We start from the raw sequence: 6000 nt of genomic DNA, 5'->3' as shown, positions 1-6000 counted from the left end.
GCTTTAAAGATCCCTCCCTGCCTCTTAACCCCCATGCCTGTTCCCACAGGCTGGGTTGGGGAGGGGACATTTGAGTGAACACAGCCACAAGTGGGACGGTCTATAAAGTGGAGCCTTATTCATTGGCATCCCTGAGGGCTTTGCCCAGCAGTGTGCACCTTTGACATCACTCTGCCTGTGGGGACACTAGAACCAAGCCTAGCATCAAACTGTGGTCAGTACTCAAAGAGCAGAAACAGGGGCAATGGGAGGGAACTTCTAACTGGACAGTCTGGGGTTTTCCATCCTAACATTTGTATCCTCTTTAATTCTGTGTTATTCAAATACATTTATATTTGGCCGCGGCAAAGAACTCTGTGACCAGGGGATTTCTGCTTTTACGGCTATAGGGAAGAAATTGGATTAGAAAGGATCAAAGTAATATTTACCCAAGGTCACACAGCTATTTAGAAGAGAGCACTTTTTCTACCTCCTAATCCTATGTTATTTTGTTCAAAAGCAGATGCTTCATATCACTTAAAATATAAGGGTTCACTTAATAAGCTTGAAGCTTAGCTCTTCACTCTTGAGTCAGAGAAAAATAATAAATTTATATTTGCAGCTTTTTCCCATTGGCCTGAGATAGCATTTCTCAAAGTATGTTGTTCCACTGAACACTAGTTAATTTTAAAAAGGGTTTCAAATACAAAATTCTACTGTCTGCCATCTTACAGACTTATAATACACATTAGCATACTAAAGGTTCTGAGAAGTCCTGCGACAAATAAAATCAAAGTTTGTTGAAATCAGCAACCCCCAAATTTATTTGGTTAAGAATTACCTTCCTTCCATCCTCCCTCCCTTCCTTCCTTCTTTCCCATAAAACAGGATTATCAAGTAATACACTTTGGGAAATATTGGATTGAGGTAAACAGAATCAAAAATCAATCTACGGCAGGCCGATAATTTTCTTCTGAGATCAAGAACTTTCTTATTGCTTTGGCTGTGTCTGTACTGTGAACAGCATGACCAAATGATAGCACTGAGGTGTATAGTCAATTTGTATCCTTGGGAAGGCTTTGACTTAACTTAGGATATCTATATGCTGTCCTTTCACTGCATAAAAGATTCCTTGGTGGGTGGTAAACGGGTGTAGGTAAGGCAGATCAGCAGGTGAGATGTGTTTCTGTTGCTTTATGGTAAGTTTTGAAATTCAGTAGTTGAAGTCCTCCAACTTGTTTTGCTTTTTTTTCTTCAAAGTTATCTTCGCTATTCTAGAATTTTTTTCATTTTCATATACATTTTGAAATTAGATTGTCAATTTCTGCAAAATATAAGCCTGGTAGGATTTTGATTGTGATTACATTGAATCTGTTGGTCAGTTTGGGGAGGGCTGATGCCTTAAGGATACTGTGTTTTCCAATCCATGAACATGGTTGTCATATTGTGATATAATAAATATTTACTTGGTTTTTGTCCCTGGTTCCTGGCACAAGAACTTCTACAGAGGGATGAGTGTCTTTTTGCATGCTAATGTGATGACTGGTGGTGGTGGTGGTGGGGGCCTAGGTAGCTTCAAAATGGGGATTTGTTGCCAGAAAGACCAACACATGATTAGAGGGTTGGAACTTTCAGCCTCCCCCGACCTCTGTCTGACCTCCCAGGAGGGGAGAGGAACTGGAGATTGAGTTAATTACCAATGGCCAGTGATTTAATCAATTATGCCTATTTAATGGCATAAAAGCCCCTCAACTAAGGAGTTTGGAGAGCTTCCAGGTTGGTGAACACATCCATGTGCCAGGAGGGTGGCACATCCCAACTCCCTGGGGACAGAAATTCCTGTACTAGGGTCCCTTCTGGACCTCGACCTATTTACCTCTTCATCTGGCTGTCCATTTGTATCCTTTATAAATTCTTTACAATAAACTGGTAATAGTAAGTAAAGTGCTTTCCTCAGTTCTGTGAGCTATTGTAAATTATCAAACCTAAGGAGGGCTTCAAGGGGAATGACCAATTTATAGCAAGTTGGTCAGAAGTAGGAGAGGCCTGGGACTCTGATTAGTGTCTGAAGTGGGGGCAGACTGAGCCATAAGCTGTGGGGTCTGATGCTAACTCTGGGTGTTTAGTGTCAGAATTGAAGTGAATCATTGGATACCCAGTTGGTGTCTGAAGAGTTGGAGAATTGGTTGTTGGTATGGAAACAAACCAATATACCCTCTTTTCTTCTGACTTAGTGCTTGAGTGATTTCATCTACTCCAGTGGCTTCATCTGTCATCTATATGCTTATTCCTCTCAACCTTTCATCTCTAGTCCATATCTCACTCCTGAGATCTAAATAAATGTATCCAACTAACCGCCTACTTGATATCTTCACTTAAGATAGATTCCAAACAGATCAGCTGAAGCTAGAAGAGAGACTTTTAGCTACAGTTCACTGAGGGAGAGGCAGATTTGACATGGAGTTCAGCTAAGTTAATTGATAAAATGGAAATGTTATTCCATACTCAAGAAACAAAGAGAATCAATGGAGACTAACCTTAAAATGACTCAGATGTTGGATTTGGAAAATAAATGTTTAAAAGCAGCTATTATAACTATTATAACAACAAATAGAGATAGATGAAAATATGCTCATTATATCACATATAATATATATGCTCAAAATCTCACTAGAAAAAATAGAAATTATAAATAAAACAAAATGGAACTTCTAGAACTAATAAATGCAATATCTTAAATAAAAATTTACTGGAAATATTAATAGCAGAATAGAGATAGCAGAAGTCAGTTAACTTGAAGATACAGCAAATATCAGACACCAGGGTAAAACTGGTAAACAATGAGGCTCATCTGGGTAGATGTCCAGTAGTGTAGACTTCAGGTGCAGTATGATCAGGGCTTTCAATCCATTTCTCTTCAACTGTCTTGGCTCTTTGTTCTCATATGTTTGTCTGTCCTGAGGCTGGTTTCCCTCATGGTTACAAGATGGACGCCAATAATAACTACAGCTTCTTTTCACATTCAGCAGGTAAGTGACACTGGTCTCTCTTAAAGCCAAGAAAGAATTTTCCCAGAAGTTCTTCAGCAACCGTCTACTTGTGTTTTATTGGCTGAAAGTCAATCATATACTCATATACTCATTCCTGAACCAATCACTTGTTGGCTTATACTAATAAATAGTTCACCTCTGTGGTCACAAGTTATGCATGAGGAAGGAGTAGATACCTGAACAAAACTGAGGTTCAGTTAGAAATGATGAAGGGGAGAACAACGATGGATTCTGGCAAGACAACTGACAATATCCACTTCCCTGTGCCTTATTTTTCTTGTTCATGAAAGAGTGATAACGATCATACCTGCTTCAGAGGATTGACGTGAGGATTAAAAATGCAAGTCCTCAGTACATGGCCCAGCACATAGTAAGACCTTAATAGATGTTAGCTATATTCATAATCAGTGTGTGTTTGTGTGGTTTCTGTCTTTGGTATCATGCCCAGAAAGGTCTTTCCCTCCCTAATATGATATATTCACTCATATTTCCTTTGATGGTCTTATGTTTTACATTTAAATCTTTTTCAAATTTTATTGTGGTAAGGACATTTAACATGAGATCCACCCTCTTAAATTTTTCATTGTATGATACAGTATTGTTAACTTAGGTACAGTGTTGTGCAGTAGATCTCTAGGGTTTATTCATTTTGTTTAACTGAAACTTTACACCCACTGATTAGCATCTCCCCATTTCCTCCTCCCCCAGCCGCTGGCAACCACCACTGCACTCTATGATTCTATGAATTTGACTATTTTAGATACCTCATTCAAATGGAATCATGCAGTATTTGTCCTGTGGCTGGTATATTTCACTTACCATAACTTAGTTAAACTCACACAGCCAGAAAGTGACTGAATTAATATTTGAATCCCAGTAGTCTGACTCAAAAGCCTGAAAACTTAATGAAATATGATACAGAATAGTATTTACTGTGTATACTGTTTATTTCTTATGGGTGTTGAGAAAGCCAGCTGAGTTATTGTATGTACAAGTGCTTTGTAAACTGTAAAGGACTATGTAGTGTCGGTGAGCAGGGATTCACCTCACTGCTTGCCAGGGTATAACAAGGAAGAGCAGCCACCATCCAGCCCATGATTGCCCAGCAGCCTCCTCTCACCTTTCTTCCTCTGGCTTCTTTCGGTCCCTGTCATTTAAAGTGTGAAAAAAAATGTGATGAGAACACTAGATAGATAGATAGATAGATAGATAGATAGATAGATAGATAGATAGATAGATGAAGTATGCTGCTCAGTTGCCCACGTGGAATCCCCTCAGCTAATCCAGCAGTACAAGGTGCCTCCCCCGTCCTGCCAAAAAACTCAGCAAAAAGCCTCCTTCCTGTTCTCTGGGGGTGGGGGGCTACTCTTCCTTCCGGTGCACAGGCTTCTCATAGTGGTGGCTTCTCTTGTTGCAGAGCACGGGCTCTAGGCACGTGGGCTCAGTAGTTGTGGCTCGCAGGCTCTAGAGCTCAGGCTCAGTAGTTGCAGCACACGGGCTTAGTTGCTCTGCAGCATGTGGGATCCTCCAGGACCAGGGCTCGAACCCGTGTCCCCTGCATTGGCAGGCGGATTCTTAACCACTGCGCCGCCAGGGAAGTCCTCAAAGTATTTGTTTTGACTTATTGCTCCTAAAGCATGAAAGAAATAGAAAACCTGCCCACTTCTAAATGCAAATTTCTGTGGTTGACAAGACTTGGCATGGTGAAGAAATGGATCCCTGACAAGAATGGTGGATGGGAATTTCCAAATCTGCTACTTTCCAATGGATGAATGGTCAGGAGTTATGAGTGGCTCCCCAATGGGAAGAAAGCTGTTGGGATTACTGACCACAAAAAGGAAAATTTCAAAATTTCCAGTTATTTGTCACTTTAGATTGCTTTCTGTCTTTGGAAAATCCACTCTTACCAGCACTAAAGGCAATTTCTAAGGAAAAAAAGGAAAAAAAAAGGAGATGCCACTTTGGAAGATGTCATTGCTATTGCTTCATCCTTCAAGTAGCCACATGGGGGAATGTGCAGCAATTTCCTTGTTAGGAAATTCTGTCCTGTACTTCTCTACATGCAGACTGGAACTCTCCTGAGACCTAGACTGACAAACCTATCACCTGATGGAACTTCGCTCACGTGGGCTACGAGGAAAAGTTGCCTAACTCAGAAGTCAGCAAATCTCATGGGTGTTTCTGAGTGAGCTCCAAACCCTGAGGCAAAGCAGGTAAGTTTTTGACTCACAAGCTCTTTGTTTTCTTATTCTTTTTTTTTTGCGGTACACGGGCCTCTCACTGCTGTGGCCTCTCCTGTTGTGGAGCACAGGCTCTGGACGTGCAGGCTCAGCGGCCATGGCTCATGGGCCCAGCCGCTCCATGGCACGTGGGATCTTCCCGGACCGGGGCACGAACCCGCGTCCCCTGCATCGGCAGGCAGACTCCCAACCACTGCGCCACCAGGGAAGCCCTGTTTTCTTATTCTTAACACATTTCTCCTCAGGTGATTTCATAATATAATGGGGTTATCTAATTAATAACTATGATGTACATCTTTTGGAAAAAGTAGTCTATATGTATAGGACATTATTATTATTGGTGTTGGGATTAAGTCTCATTACTTAATAAATATTAATAAATTAAGAAAAAATGTGCAGTTCATACCATAGGCATAATGTAATACTCATTTGAAAAATCTTTAATTTGAATAATTGCTTGAAAAGGCTACTACTTTAAGATTAGATTCACTTTACTATTGTAACCTAGAAAATTGAGAGAAGTTTTCATAACCTAAGAATCACATACCATCTCTGAATGATCACATATTTTAAATAGCTTATTATAAGTGAAGTGTCATTGTAAATTGTTAGAGAACACTAGCCAGTTCCAAAGGGTAGATGCTTTCCTGGAGTATGTCTAATTTCCAGGCTACTGAAGGGGAAGCTGTTGGATTTATTCATTTCATTAAAAAATAATATTCTGTTTTCTA

The 6000-nt window shown here is 40.3% G+C and overlaps 1 protein-coding gene across 1 annotated transcript in view; it reads left to right on the top strand.

Annotated features, from left to right (window-relative positions):
• Positions 1-4210: 4210 nt before the first annotated feature.
• JAK2 (Janus kinase 2) overlaps positions 4211-6000 on the top strand; it is a 262654-nt gene continuing 260864 nt past the window's right edge. Inside the window, exon 1 of the mRNA XM_022573637.3 lies at positions 4211-5242. The gene's annotated coding sequence lies outside the window, so the exon portion shown is untranslated. The remainder of the gene's footprint in view (positions 5243-6000) is intronic.

This window comes from Delphinapterus leucas, chromosome 6 (assembly GCF_059928025.1).
Source record: "Delphinapterus leucas isolate spDelLeu-1000000601 "Yukka" chromosome 6, BTC_Dleu_Yukka2, whole genome shotgun sequence".
In the NCBI taxonomy this organism is placed as follows: domain Eukaryota; kingdom Metazoa; phylum Chordata; class Mammalia; order Artiodactyla; family Monodontidae; genus Delphinapterus; species Delphinapterus leucas.
Note: the sequence above shows the minus strand (reverse complement) of the source record. Positions and strands in the feature narration are given on the sequence as shown.